The sequence below is a fragment of the Aptenodytes patagonicus genome, chromosome 5 (assembly GCF_965638725.1).
Source record: "Aptenodytes patagonicus chromosome 5, bAptPat1.pri.cur, whole genome shotgun sequence".
Classification (NCBI taxonomy): Eukaryota; Metazoa; Chordata; class Aves; order Sphenisciformes; family Spheniscidae; genus Aptenodytes; species Aptenodytes patagonicus.
Genome location: NC_134953.1, coordinates 35,944,742 through 35,960,681, shown reverse-complemented (window position 1 = coordinate 35,960,681; position 15,940 = coordinate 35,944,742). Strand labels below are relative to the sequence as shown.

Genomic DNA, 15,940 nt, shown 5'->3' with positions numbered 1-15,940 from the left:
CACTTTATCACTTGGTTTTGCAGTTTGCATTTAGCACTGAACTGATAGAAAAGAAATGCTTTAACGTTCAATATGAGGACCGCTTATTTTAATACGCTGAAGCTGCTTTGGTTTTGCACCTAACCTTTGGGTGATCTCATCTCTCCCATAGGTTTCTGACATGTATGTTTGTTCTGAGTAGCTGCAGTTTACCCTACTGCAAACGGTAAGATCATGACTGGGTATTTCCGTTATCTGATAGGTTTTCTCTCAGCTTGCTTTTCTTCTTCCTTCCATATTACAATAGCACAAACCATTGCTGTGTTTTCCATCTCCCCTGTGCTATATCGCACTGCATCTATTGAGACAACTACAAATCTCGTTTCCTGGTTTGGGGCAAATCCAGTTCTCCTGATTCAACTTTGAGTTCAGGTAAACCCAGCCCTCTGTTAAACCCTGGGAGGGTGAAATGGCCAGGCCTACGCTATGCCTGATAAACCCTGTCCTAGTTTGCAAGAAATCCTGCTGGTTTTGCATGAGACATTTCTTAACATCTCTTTCCTCTAGGAAGTCCTTTTGGCTAAACAAGGATAGCAAATGAGTTTCTGTTTACAGTTTTCACAACTAGTAGAAATGAAAAAGGGAATAAAAGATTAAGGAATACGGACTGTGGGTGCATTTATTTTCAGAAAACTGCATAGATAAAACAGAACTTTTTTCTTCCAACAGACATTCTCCAAATCCCCTTTAAGTTCAACTTTCTGCTGTACTTCCCAGATAAGCATTCAGTACTTCTTGGTTTTAGCTCATGCAATCAATATAAATCAGAAAATTGTTACCCTCTAAATGCTAACTACCGCATTTTCTCTCTTCTCTTCAATAACTTCAGGCTAGAGCAGGTACTTCTCACACAGGTCGCTGTTTGTGGGCTCCACAAGGATGAAATCTTTACTATGGACTTTTGTTACTTTACAGTCTTCACTATTGACTTTCATGTTCCTGTGGCAATGGAAATGCTGTCACTTTGGGGCCAGCCTTCAGAAAACTTGAGCTTATTTACAGCAGCATGAGCTGAGCGTTCCAGCTGACTCATGCCTTATTTCTGTGTTTGTGGGAAGGCTCCTTTTCTGCACCAAAAGCACCACCAACATCACACCAGCCATCACAGCCTGAGGGCAGATGCAGACCCCAATGGAGCTGGCGTTAGTGCTGGCTCAGCTCTGTAAAGCTAGTGCCAAGTAGGCAGCTGGAAGTCAGAAATTTTGACAGAAATTGCCAAAAAGATGACTAAAAGCTGCTGAGGATTTTCTTACATCAGGGACTCAGAAGTTCCACTTACAGAAAGCTTAGAATTGAGATCAGCAATTCAGGGAGCTGGAGAAATTGATAATATGACAGCTGAGTTACTGTGATTGTAACGGCAACTCCATCTGAGGTTACGACCGCTTCCCAGGTCATCTCAACTGTTCAGGATGTGTCTGGTCTGGAGGATCTTGTTTAGAAATAGCTGTTAACTCTTTTTGGGAAGATTTCTATGGCAAGCCAGCAAAGTTTGTGATACAATGATATTAACAAATCTCACTCACACAAAAAACCAATTAAACAGAGAAATAAATGCACACTCATTTCCCAAAGTGCAGCATGTATGAAGTCCTCACCTAATGGATGAGCACCAAAGTGGGTGCCTGAATCATTCCAATGACTTTCCAGCACAAAATATCGTTGTATACAGGACTTGGTCACGATTTTCAGTTCAGTACTTGGAAAAAGCAGTGACCTGCTTTGAAGGGGAGTCAATTAATTAATTAATAATGGGAGACAAACTAAAATATGGTAACATTAAAACAATATGAGAATGAAGGTGTGACTGAGGTCCTGTTCACCTAGACACAGGCAGCTCCCACACAAGCACAGAATTACACACACAAACAGACTGGGGTGACAGCCACGTGAGTATACCCTCACCCCATTGCCCAGAGCACTGCACCTCTGGGGGTGTCCCCACAACGCTGCCCCTCCAGGGGTGCTCACAAGCTATTTCAGGCACAGCAAACCCCATACACTCCTCCTGCAGCAATTCAGCATTTCTTTTTTGACGCCAAAACAACTTGATGTTACTCTTGAAGCTATCCAGCTCTCCAGAAGTTCTTAAAAAACAGACACACCACAAACACAAAAAAACCTCCAGATTTCCTCAGTGACCCACAGCTTCTCCCATTTGTGACCCAGCCTTACTCATCATCTAGCTACAGCATGTTTTTACAGCTATAATCCATTTAACTACAAAATATGGGTCCAAGCCACTTCCAGTTTTTTCCCCTCAGAGGAAAACCTTTTCATTTAACCCACTTCACAGCTTATCCTTCTGACAGCATATCCACACTGCTTATCAGAAGGAGCAGAAAAGACAGGAATGAAGAAAAACATAGACAGAAATAACTCTTTTTAAAAACAAATACCTGCATTTCTTCCAGAAATTTCAAATGTTACCATTTTCTTATTGCTAGGCATCCTGCTCACCTCCTCCTCCATGCAAGTGTGAGCACCAGCAACGGTACAGGTCTCAGAGGTATTGCACATAGCACTGCTTTATAGCTGTCGTTTCTGATAAAAAGCTGCATGTGTATCCCACTCGAGTGAGGCTGGATCTCTCTCAAGGACTGCCGTCAGTCCGCATAAGGCCTGTACATAAAAGAAAAAAAAAAAAAGAAACGCTGCAGTTCTGTGTTCATCTGGCTCAGCAATGAACATCTAAATATAAAATGTTTATTGTCACTTAAGGTGAGCTTTGTGTCCCAAGCCAATGAGTTGGCACCCTGCAAAGCCAGGCATATATTTGCAATTGTTGCCATCCAATAGTTTGCACTGTTATGAACAAGATTTAATGGTTACACTCTCTATCTATTACCTATTTAAATAATTCTTCCAGCATGTGAATATTGAACACTGGAAGAGGCAGATGAATGCCTGTACAAAACTACAGTAAGAAAAGAAAGAGTCAAATGAACATTGTTCTAACAAAATGTTTAATGGAAACAAGTAGCACCCTGACTCCAGTGATGTTTCACTCCTCTCTGCCGAGCCCAGAACTGGATGACATTGTTCCAAACTTGTTAGCATAGAATCATAGAACAGTTTGGGTTGGAAGGGACTTTTAAAGGCCATCTAGCCCAAGCCCCCTGCCATGGGCAGGGACATTCTCAACTCGATGAGGTTGCTCAGAGCCCCGGCCAACCTGACCTTGAATGTTTCCAGGGATGGGGCATCCACCACCTCTCTGGGCAACCTGTGCCAGTGTTTCACCACCCTCAGCGTAAAAAATTTCTTCCTTATATCTAGTCTGAATCTTACCCTCTTTTAGTTTAAAACCATTACCCTTTGTCCTATCACAACAGGCCCTGCTAAAAAGTCTGTCACCAGTATGCCAGTAAATAAAACTTACCCATCCTTAACATTGTCCTGTTTGAGTCTTGATTTACAAGATCTATATTTTACACATTAAAACATTTTTAAGAAAATCGTACAAATTGGTTCCTCTGACCTAAATGGCAATAGCAAAAAAAAAAAAAAAAAATTTGCATCACCAAGCTACTTTTGATAACTTTTTTCCCACAAAAAGTTTCCTGCAAACCAGGTGTTCTTCCATGTTTATTTTCAAATCTTTCTTACCTCTTTCAAACTTAAGGGAAAGAGATTCAACATTTTTGAGCATGATTCCAAGTGCCATGAAGAACTATTGCTCTGAGGAGGAAGGAGGACTTTCCCCTCAATTTTATTTTTTTTTTTTAATCTGGTGCCCAGGACATGGAAATCTTTTCATAGGCTATTTCTAACGCTGAGTGCTTGGAAAAGTCCTGTCATCAGGACACTGCAGCAGTGTTCAGATCATTCTGCACTGCAGAGACCAACATCACCAAAAACTTCCTAAGAAATTTTGAGGAAAAAAAAAATCTCTATTTTGATTTTAAAAGACACCATTGTCAGGAGCAATTAACATTGTCTAATCACTCCTTTTATACCAGGCTATTTAAACTCCCTGTCATAACTGCAAACCAGTCTGTAATTACCCCTCATTTTTCTCATTCTCTCCTTTTGCTATAGCTTCTGAGAGGGACACATCCAGCTGTAGCTCTGTCATTTCCTCCTCAGCATGACACCACATTTCTTTGTTGCGGACAGCTCTAGAAAGTCATTTGGCAGCACAGTTAATGTCCAGCCTGTAGAGGACAAGTCCAAGTCTCCCTGCCAAGCAAACACTGTGAGGACATCAGGCTGCCATGGTCCGTCCCTACCACGCAAGGAAGAAAAACAAGCCAAAAACGTTTTACTATTTGGGGTCCCCCTGAAGACAGGGAAGGAGGTCAAGACTGTGCAAAGTTAATTGTGCAAGGGTGTGTGTGCAAGGGGTCCCCATACATGAGGGGATGAGAGTCCCTTGGTACAAGCCCTGGGCACAAACGTCCTTCATAGCACTGCGGTGGGAGGGAACAGTCATCAGTCAAGCAGACCCATCTGTGGATCCTTTAGACTGTACCCCTGATCCCTCCTATGTACCTGAACTGCTCGTCTGGATTTCTAGAGCAGCTGTTTACACCCTTCCTTGGCCTCCTCCCAGCCGAGCATCCCAACTCTTGCAGGGCTGGCTGGCAGAAAGTGCCACAGGACCTCCTGCCATTTTCCAAAGCAATAATCCTCATAAAATGTAATGGATTCCAGAGGTGTGGAGTGGGGGCAGGAGGAAGCAAACAAAAACCAAAAACAAACAAAAAAAACCTCCAAGAACTTTCCAGCATGAACAGCTGAAAAAAGATCCTTTGAATCACCAGAACTTCTCTGTCTCCCTTTGTCAGTTCTTCTAAACTACCCTAAAAAAAAAAAAGGCAAAACAAACAAAAAAAACCAACAAAAAAACCAAAAACCCAGTGAATAAAGATCCTCACATTCAGCCTCTGATAAATAAGGGCAGGGAATGAATTATGGGATGGCAGATCCTTCGCAGAGGAAGGCTGCCTGCTCTCTGCTCTCATTTTATTGCGCAGCACCCACCTGCTGCTCCCGGCCCAGCAGTAGCTGCTGCTGCGCCGCTACCTGTCATCAGAGAAGGGCGGCAGCCTCTTGTAGGGCTTGGAGGGACAGTCTGACACGTAATGACAGTAATTCCCTTTCTCAGTTACTAATTGAAGTTGGTATTGCAATTTTCCTCTCTGACCTTTGGATTCTTGCAGCACGAGCATTACTGTAAAAGTCTCATAGCATTGTAGTCTGACCATTATAGGCTCTTATTTCACATAATCTGCTCCCAGCGCAGCCCACTGACAGTCCTCCTGATGCAACAAAGACATCTGTGGTAGCAGATGCTCCCCCCCAGGTTAACAGAGAAGCCAGGGATTGGATCAGTCCGGTTTGGTGAAAGCCACTGCTAAATATTGCTAAATGTTTCTCCTCCCCATCCCCCTGCTTCTGCTTTTGTGGGTGCTGTGGTCCCAGGAAACCATCAGGCAACAGGGCTCACAAACCCTGACCCCTGCACTCCCCAGGACACTCTGGCTGTGGCTCTGTCCCAGACTTGTTGGAACACCCCAAATAAATACATGTGTGCGTGTGCACAGGCCATCCTCAGGCACTGGGGCCGCCGAGGTCCCCAAACGCCATGGGGCTCCCTCTCGGGCACTGCGCAAAAGGCAGAGATGGACTCTTCTCCAAGGTAGTCTAGTAGCTCTGACTTTGCTTGCCCACCCACTTAGCTGCAGGCTAGGTTTTTCTCCTGCAAGTTTTTATTCCTGTGGTGGGTTGACCCTGGCTGGACACCAGGTGCCCACCAAAGCCACTCTATCACTCCTCTCCTCAACTGGACAGGGGAGAGAAAAATATATAACAAAAGGCTCGTGGGTCGAGATAAGGACAGGGAGAGATCACTCACCAATTACCGTCAATGGGCAAAACAGACTCGACTTGGGGAAATTAGTTTAATTTGTTACCAATCAAATCAGAGTAGGATAATGAGATATAAAAACAAATCTTAAAAACACCTTCCCCCCCATGCCTCCCTTCTTCCCAGGCTCAACTTTAGTCTTGATTTTCTCTACTTCTTCCCCTGCAAGTGGCACAGGTGGACGGGGAATGGGGGTTGCGGTTATTTCATCACACGTTGTCTCTGCCGCTCCTTCCTCCTCAGGGAAGGAGGACTCCTCAACACTCTTCCCCTGCTCCAGCGTGGGGTCCCTCCCACGGGAGACAGTCCTCCATGAACTTCTCCAATGTGAGTCCTTCCCACGGGCTGTAGTTCTTCACGAACTGCTCCAGTGTGGGTCCCTTCCACGGGGTGCAGTCCTTCAGGAACAGACTGCTCCAGCTTGGGTCCCCCATGGCATCATAAGTCCTGCCAGCAAACCTGCTCCAGTGTGGACTCCTCTATCCACAGGGCCACAGGTCCTGCCAGGAGCCTGCTCCAGCGCAGGCTTCCCATGGGGTCACAGCCTCCTTTGGGCATCCATCTGCTCCAGTGTGGGGTCCTCCACGGGCTGCAGGTGGATATCTGCTCCACTGTTAATGTCCATGGGCTGCAGGGGGACAGCCTGCCTCACCATGCTCTTCATCATGGGCTGCAGGGGGATCTCTGCTCCGACGCCTGGAGCAGCTCCTCCCCGCCTCCTTCACTGAGCTTGGCATCTGCAGAGTTGTTTCTCTCACATATTCTCACTCCTCTCTTCATCTGCAATTGCTGTTGCACAGCAACTTTTTTTCCCCTTCTTAAATATGTTATCACAGAGGCGCTACCACCATCACTGATGGGCTCGGTCTTGGCCAGTGGCGGGTCTGTCTTGGAGCCAGCTGGCATTGACTCTATCAGACATAGGGGAAGCTTCTAGGAGCTTCTCACAGAAGCCATCCCTGTAGCCCCCCTGCTACCAAAGCCTTGCCACACAAACCCAATACAATTCCCTACATTTTGCTTTGCTATGTGGGACCTGCTGCAGTGACGTAGCTTCCCCCATTGCTCCATGCGTCACCTCATTCTCGGAATTAAGGTCACAGATACTAAACAATAGCACTTGTGATCTCAAAATCCATTATTTTTCTGGGATTTCATTCAGCTTTAATTTCCTAAGCAGTAAAGAGCAGTACCAGCAAAACCTGACACTAGGCAAATAAACCAAAACAACAGCAGGGTCCTTTTTCAGCAAGTCACCACGAAAGCAAAGGCTGCAGGCACATTCTCCTGCTCCCAAACCCACTTGCGCAGCACTTCCTTTGACATGTTGGCATCATTTGGCAGGGGAGAAGGCATTACACATAATCTACCAAATTTAATTAGCAAACTTTACAAGAGTTGCTAAAATTTCAAAATTCCTGCCCAAACCAAATTAACTACTTCGCAAGGAATCCTGTCTCGAAAGGAGAAAACAAAGTTGCTCAGTCAACAATGAGGGTCAGAAAAAGGGTGTTTTAAAGGTGATTCCAGCTAGTCCTGCATGAAAGAAACAGCCTAGAAAATGGCCTAAACATTTATGTAAACACCATCAACCACAGAGAAGTGGTATATACAGAGAGATTTTCACCTTCAGCTTTTGCAAAAGAAATAAAACAAACACCAAAAACAAACAAAAAACACCCCAAACAATTAGCTGATGGGTGAGCTTTCAGCTCCTCTGATTTGACACCACCTAGAAATAACGCACAACCATTGTACCCTAATGATCATCATGAAGGGAAAATTTTACTGATTTTAAGGCCTCTCCAGTACTAAGTTCCAATCAGATAGTTAAGAAACTCAGATTAAAAATAGATAGAACTCCACTTTTTGTTCTGAAACAAGTGCAATCATTTAAACTACTGTTAATAATATGTCATTGCCAGGTAGTTGCCCTCACAAGATATCTGACACCTAATCTATTACCATCAGCTTATATTCAACTAAAAATGAGATGCAACAGCATTTAAAGGTGTATAGAGCTCTTTCAGCTGGATAAAAAAGCATGAATGAAAAGCAAATATGCATTCTCTTATCTTATCTCTCAGTCTGGCTCATACCTCAAGGTCTGCATAGGTGATATTTAAATTCCTACAGTCCTCAGAGTTTAAACTTTAAGTTAACAAGAAAAGATAGATTTGAGCTACCAACACTGCAAGATACCGCTGTAATATGGCATCAACAGTCATGCCATTTTAATCAACGATGTTCCTATTCACTGAAGCACATTTCTGATCTTCAGCCAAATCATGCAAGAGAAAATTGCATTCATACTCCTTGGTACTGCTGCTTCTCAGTAATCCATTACTGCACTGAAGCAGGTCAAAAACCCTTTCTCAGAGGCATTTCCTCTATCAGATCTCCAGAAGAGGGGTAGAAGGGGCAAAAAGCAGCACATCTCCAGCCTGCAGTCCCACCGAGGGTCCTTTACTCGTAACTGGGGACACTCACTGACCTCAGGACACCAGCAAAACAGGACAGCAGTGAAACATCCTCCCAGCAGGAAAGCCTTCTTGCCTCCCCTGAAAAATGAAGCCAGACCTGCCTAAAGCTGAAAACAAGGCTGTGGAAACGTTATTCTCTGCAAACTCCAGAAAGCCACTCTCTGCAGAGGGAAAGCTCCTGTCTAGCTGCCTGCACAGGCGCATACCTGGGACGGAGAGCAGAAATCACAATTTTGCACCTCAGACAGGGACACAAGAACCCCCTTCCCTGCCTGCGACTGATATTCAGCACGATGCCGAGATGATGAAGAGTCAGGCAATGTCCGAGAGTCTGAATCATCTCTGATAATCAGAAAGTAGCTTTACCTATACCCTAGGACCAGCAAGCAGTCGGCTCCTTCAGCACCTAGGCATTTTGTTGGCAGCGAAAAGCTTCGTAATCCTGAGCCTTTACCTCCAATTCAAATATTTCATTTACAAACAGCAAATATATTTAAGTGCTGTTAGTCCTGGGCAGGTAAACATCCAGTATCTTTGGAAGAGAGGCAATCCACAATCTGAAAGAAATACAGCATGGCTTCTTCTGACTTTTTGTATATTTTATACTTAATACATTATTATCAGCCTACAATATGTGTACGATTTTGGTTCAGTAATTAGGTTTCTTCTCACAGTTGCATCTGGGAAGACAATCTCTTCTGGAAATTGTCTTTTCTGTCCGTGAACAATTAAAGGGATATTTCTGGCAGGACATTTTTCTCTTGTCCATCATTTTGGGTTTTGGTTTGGTTTTTTATACCTAACCTCTTGTTTCCAGCTTTTGTACCCACCTGTATTTGCACTGTGCTTAGTCAACACCGAAGCCCAGACATCACATATTTGCAGTCTTGGCAAGTTTTATGGGTTCTTACAAATGTTTAGCTGAATTTCTCACTAATCTTTCAGCAGGACCATAACCCTCAGCACCTCTAAAAGAACTTTTACCCCTAAATTCCTGTGTTATGCGCACATCGACTGAACAGCACTCCACAAAGCACTGTTAAATCTTTCAATTTTCAGGAAGTACATACAAATTTTATACCACATTTGAGAAAAGAAAATGAGCTTAGTAGTAGAGACAGAGAATAATTGGCCAGATGACAGGATTGATTTAGGGTTACAGCAGATCACTAACTACACCCAAGTCAAAGATCTCAATGAAAACGAAGGTAAATCTCTTTTTGGACTTATTAGCAAGTGTGTCATCAAAACAGAGTTCTCAAAACAAGTCCCTAAACCTCAAAAATATTTTGGGAAAATGTATTTGTTTTTCCCCCTCTGAATGTTGCTTCTTTAACTTGCAGTTCTGTCTCATTTTTAGCTTTCCCCTTTACCACAGGATCACAAGCCTAAGAGATGCCAATACTCTGACACACTCAGATTTCCCCAGGAGCTGTGGCATTAGCACCAAATGCCACGATGCCAGTAAAGTCATGAGAGTCGGCAGAACTGATAAGCTGTGGAGATCCTTTAAATTACCTTTTCCCGGCACCCTGAACACCCTTTCCACACAGAGAATGGACCAGGTTACTGCAGAAGCTTTCACATTTCTCACCTAATAACAGGAGCTGTGTTGTACAGGGGAGTGGTGGGAGAACAATGCTCCCTGGAGGTGTTTCCAGGTCTCACAAATTCACTGTGGTGCTGCAGTGCTGTACTTGCTTTAAATTCAGGTTTCTTAGGCCACATGCATAAAAGACGATCTCAGCCTCATTTAAAACTAGATACATCTCTGGAACCTCTGATCCATAAAGAGCTTGAAAACACTGGAAATATGTGCTTGACAGTTCTCAAAGTACATTGGAAAAACTACGGGTGACTGTTTTTTTCTTGTTTGGTTGGTTTTTTTAAAGCATTGCTGTATGTTTGCAAAGGTTTAAGGCCAAAGTACTGTACAGAGCACCTCAATTTCATTCTGAAGCAGTAGACCAGTATAAAGAACAGGAGGGAAAGCCAAGACCCCGCATTTTGCTGGGTGTGCTGGCAGAGAACTGTGTTCCCAAGAGAGAAATCAATCCCTACGTCCTACCTTTAAAGCCACTTCCACTATGGCCAGTCCAGGGAATTAAAATCTCAGTTAAGATCTGGCTAAGCTCATCCTAGACACCACTCCATACTTACGTAAGCCATTGGCTGTTACCTGTCATGCCCAATGGACACGTCCTGACTCGTAAGGGACTTGCGCACACACCTGCAGCAAGGAGACTGTCTCAGACCCAGCCACACTCATTTAACTTGACAGCTACATCTTCAGCCCCAGGTAAGAGCTCCTCAGGGCTGATATTTCAGGCAAGAACAGTTCCTTGGCATGTCTTTTCTCCAGAGAAAAGCATTTTTGGTTGGGTTTCTGCTTCCTCATTTTCCAAATGCTAATGTCCTCTGCTTAAAGCTGTTGTTTTTACGATCACGTTGTTCACTGCCCAAATCCCAATCCTGCAGCTCAGGATTGCTGAGACAAGCCCAGCTGCTGGTGGGTGGCCCTGGAGATGACAAACCCCACAGGGGCACACCTGCTCATCCAGGACACACAGCCCAGGTTCGCATGGGCTCATGCCACCCATACAAACAATTTGTTCCACTCTGTTGCATTCTTCTCAAACTGCTGTAAGTTTAAACAGCTGTAAGATGCTTTTAGCCATCAAATAATAGAGGCTGTGAGCGCCTTGCTAGCAACCGCAGCAAGAGCTGTGCCTGCTACTTGAAGTCAAATTTCTGTCTCCAGCAGGGGTTCCCCAACTTGCTCTGCTCTGCTGCATCCTTTCCAAATAGCTATAAATTCAGGTTATTGTAAGACACTTAAAGCTTTCAAGTAGCAAAGCTGAACTCTCCTCCTCTCTGACATTCGCTCTGAGAGCCATACAGGAGCATGTAAGGCAGCTTACTGCAGGTCTTCCCAAACTCACTTTCCTCAGGTACCATAACGAAACCAGGAAGAACCAGAGCAACTTTTACTGTTAACTTCCTCATGATACAAAAATACACATGGTGTTTCTAATCATCAGAAGTTGCAAAGGCAACAGTTGCCTGACTTACTGCTCTTTGAAATGGAAGAGATGACTGGAGAGCAATGTTTGCTCTTACCTGTGCTTTAAAGAAAGTTGTTATGTGAGCAACCAAATACAGCAGCTGAGTTTATGAGCACTCAGCCCTATCGTGTAGAGATGGCACAGGGATCTGTTCATCTGTTACAGATTCAATTCACGGATATTCAGTCTAGGCCATGAAGTGGCCTTAAAATGTCCTAAAACATACACTTGAGTTCAAAATTAATCTGGATGGACAGACGGGTTTGTGGTTGGTGCAGATACCTCATGTGTTACTCAAAAATCCTCCTGTGATGCCAGTGCTGAGCATGCACATCACACACAACATGGGGGAGAGCAGCCATGCACAGTGTGGGCTGCTTTGACCTAAGCATGAACACCAGACGATCACAGAAATCGAGGAAACGGAACAGCCACTCACCACAAGCCAGAGCAGAGAGTCCAACATAGACATGCATGTGAGAAAAGCAGAGCAGGTGATCCTCCCTCCATGCTATCAAGCCTATATTAGCGAACAGTTTTAGCAAGTCCGATACTGACTTGCTGACAATTTTGGATGGCTAACCAGACACCTTGCTTTACCTGTGAACAGCCTGCAAAATCCAAAGTGTTTCCCCAAACAGCCTTCTTTTAGCATTTCCTAGCTTTTTATCATGAGTTTGCAACACCAGAATGTGTTTAAATGTATTTGAATTCATCACATATAAAGTGCAGCAATCAGATCACTTTACTTTTATCCTCAGTGATCCACAGAAAGAGCAACAAGGATTGAGGTGCTTTTGAAAAAAATGCATTGGCATTGTTCTATTATGCTACAAGAAATTAAAAAAACAAAATACAACCCTTATTCCTAATCTTCCCTGCAAATCCTTCCCTGATTGCCTGTTGTCTGCATGATCCCAAAGGGAACATAAAAGCAGAGCAGTAAAGAGGAACACAGAGAGAGATGCTGGTGGGATGAGAGAGGGTTTGCCTGGTCATCCTTCACTCGTCATACCATTTGCTGATTTTTCAGTTAACGGCTCTTGCCACTGTCCTATTCAAGTTTTTAACCTTTTTTCCCCCTTCAGCTTTTTCAAGCAACCATGGGTGTTTCATTGCCTGGGCCCAGCATTGCGCTATTAACAACAGGGCTACACTGCACCCAGTGGCAGGCTGGAAGGATTTAGGTTTGAACAGCAAAACCCTGCAGGGCTTTCCTTTAAGCATTTGTAGTTCTCAAGGTTTCATTCTCCATGCTACAGCCATCAGCCAGCTGGGAAGCAGTGCCTGATACTCCCCCTCTGCTTTCTCAGCTGTTTTAGCTAAGTGGATTATGAGGATGTAGTGGTGATTCCTCCCTGGCCCCTATTAAACCCTGAAAGAGGGGCATCACAAAGCCCCCACAGCCACACGGCCCCTGGTCTGCCGTCTGGAAGCCCTTTTGCAACAGGGAGACAGCAGCACAGACAGACACAGACTGCAGACTGAGAAATGTGGCTGTTTTCTCCCCTTTGATTCATACTGTCTTTATTTTGCTGCCAGAGACCTGGCAAACTCCATCTCCTGTGTCGCAGCTGCCATCTGCAGGTACCCAAGCTCCTCGCTGGTGAACAGCCTCTCCCAGGCATGGAAATGGGGACGCGTCTGCCAGAAAGGCTTTTCCTCCCTTTCCACCTTGCTCACTATTTTTCTGCTGCCCATCTGTTCATCCCTTCCCCCTTCCTGGCCTCTCTGCTTTCTCCATATTCTTGCACCGCTAACATCTATATTCTTCCTCACCTTCACATATGTCCATCTGCTGATGCGATGGAGTTGCAGTCTAAGCATTCAGCTACCACCAAGCATCAGAAAGAAATGTAATTCCTCATCCTTCCTTTAGTTCTCACCCACCCTCAATGGCATCAAGGAAACCAGCTGCCAGTGCTGCTCTCTTTATACTTCATTGGGACACTACTACTTAGCACAAAACCACCAGGAAAGACCAAAATCCCCTAAATTAACAGGCAATTCCCTCCTGTCCTCAGTGTTTAGAGTCCCCTTCAAGCCCCATCCTTTGCAGCTGCTCTCTAGTGTTGGCATCCCAGTCAGAATCAGGAGCAGTGATTTCAAGAGGCACTTCACTGGCAGCCTCAAAAGCCTCCAAAACGTTCCCACACCTGAGGCCAAACAGGAGGGGATGCCCAGAAATCCAGCTCTCACATCCTGCCTAGCCCCTAAACCACTCCCTGATTAAAGATCAATCCCTCTCCCTGTATCAGCATGTTAAAGTTGCATAGCTCTGTCCTCTCATCACCTTTCTCAAGCAGAGCATTTTTTAAATTATCTACCTACCTTTGGAAGTAAAGCGCCTATTTAACAAGGCACACACACCACGCTACCTTTTATCATCTTGTCAGCAAGCTGAGAGTGAAAACTGCAAAACATGATTCTGTTAGAGGGAAGAGCTCATTGTCGCAGACCAAAATGTATTCAATTACCTTCTCTTCCTGCCGCAAAACCCTACTAATGAAACATGCAGACCCCACAGGGAAAAGCAGGTCCCTTAGCATATCATAAAAGCAAACAGGCAAATACTGGCCCTCTTTCACTTCTAACCATCCTCCCTCACAACCAGACACATTTTCTGTGTGTTTGTTACGCAACGAGCCTCCCCATTTCCAAGCAAGTGCTAAAGCGCGAGACAGTTCTACAAACCTGCAGTGACAAATATTCCCATTTTCTGCCTCCCCACCATACCATGCACCTCATGACAACTCTTCTCATAATAAATAACTCAGAAACATGGTAGATGGCAATTAAACTCCATTATCTCAGTTTGTGGATGGGAATGCCTTCACTCATCTTCTGGCTTTGAACTGTATTACAGCAAAGATTTTTGAATTAAGAATTGTCAAAGAATAAAAATTAACATTTTGAAGTGCTTGTTTTTGTCAGGTATACCCAAATATTATCATGACTCTCATTTTCAGTTCCTCCGTCCACTACCTAAAAAACGTTGCTTTAGAAGAGACAACAGAGCTATTTGATATTTGTATCAATAGCTATTGTGCAGGTTGGAATTGTCCAGGCTATCAAAAAATGTTTTAACTCTAGAAAACAAAGTTGTGTGATCTTTGATTACCATGAATATTCAACAGGGGCAATGTAAAACCATGCTCAGCAGTAGCTCTGCTGCTTATACCTTACTTTTTGCATAATTCAAGACTTTCTTTTGATAGCGAATCAAGGCACAGTGTGGGCACTGAAACAAACCTGATATAGCTTGTGAGAGCTAGAAAATCATTACCTAATCTAACACAACAGCAGGCAATATTCCTCTTCCTCCTCCATTATCTTAACTACGCAAGTTAAGAGTCATGCTGAACACAACTACCAGGCAAGCAGGGTATCAGAAGAAATGTGCCTTCCCTACCATGTCCCCCAGAGCATCTCACGGATGAGCACTTCTGCTCACCCACGTGAGGATCCAGCAGGGTATAAAAAAGAAACAGGGAAAATGACAAAAGCAGAAAAGATCCCAAAAATAGGCACAGGAAAGGGAGACCCACACGGCTTCAACACCACCCTCATTAAGAGAAATACAGCAGCCTATACTAACTGTATGCCTTGCCACTGCACTGGACACAAGCACCAAGGAGTGGGGGGACTCCCTGCTGGGAAAGAGGGAAAAGAGATGAAAGAGAGAGATACATATCCGTTTCCTTAAAACTTCTTTGCAGTGTGCAGCTTTTACCTTTCCTCCGGGTTTGAACACACTCAAATGGTCAGATAGCCTCATCCCTGCCAGGAGGCACACACTGCCTGCACGCTGTGTCTCCTTCCTCCCGGGGCTCACCAGCAACTTGGAACGGACAGATAAAATGAGCAGAAGTGCAAATGTGGCTATGAAGGTTTGAATTAAAACTGAAAAGGTGCCACATTAAAGAGTTAAGAGAAACAATGTTTTAAAGCATGTCAAGTTTTGCAAACAGGTGCATTTTTCTTCCATCATCTTAACACTTGTGGACCCATATCTGAATCCTCCAGAAGGCTTCGTGGCTCCATGGACACTGCTCACAAACCTCAGGGAAGGCCTGCGAGGAAGGGAGCTAACTCCCACCCTCCTGGAAAAGCACTTGCCAAGACGAAATTTCATACTTGGATTCCCGCACAAGCTCATCAAGTCCAGCACAATTAAATGGCCTCCTCATTACTGAACACAGTCTTGTCAGAGTGCAGTACCTCTCACTTCACAGTCCTCACCATGCAAGTCACTGCAGCCACAGCTGGCAGGAGAGCACTAGAGACAGGTGTCTTCATACATCCACATCAGGTGAGCCAAGCAGAGCCTGAATTAATACTGAGAGAGCTTTAAATAACAACACTGTACAAAGCTATGCTATAGCCAGACCCAACTACACTGAGTTTTCACCCAGAAACTTCATCTCTCCCTTTGTGAGCAGGAGCCAGGTGCAGCTCTCCAGCAATGCCAGGAGCCGCCA

The 15,940-nt window shown here is 44.5% G+C and overlaps 1 protein-coding gene across 1 annotated transcript in view; it reads right to left on the bottom strand.

The window, feature by feature from the left end:
• Positions 1-2,631: 2,631 nt before the first annotated feature.
• Positions 2,632-15,940, bottom strand: part of LOC143160944 (solute carrier family 22 member 15-like) — a 59,717-nt gene continuing 46,408 nt past the window's right edge. The window contains exon 13 of the transcript XR_012995456.1: positions 2,632-2,661. The gene's annotated coding sequence lies outside the window, so the exon portion shown is untranslated. The remainder of the gene's footprint in view (positions 2,662-15,940) is intronic.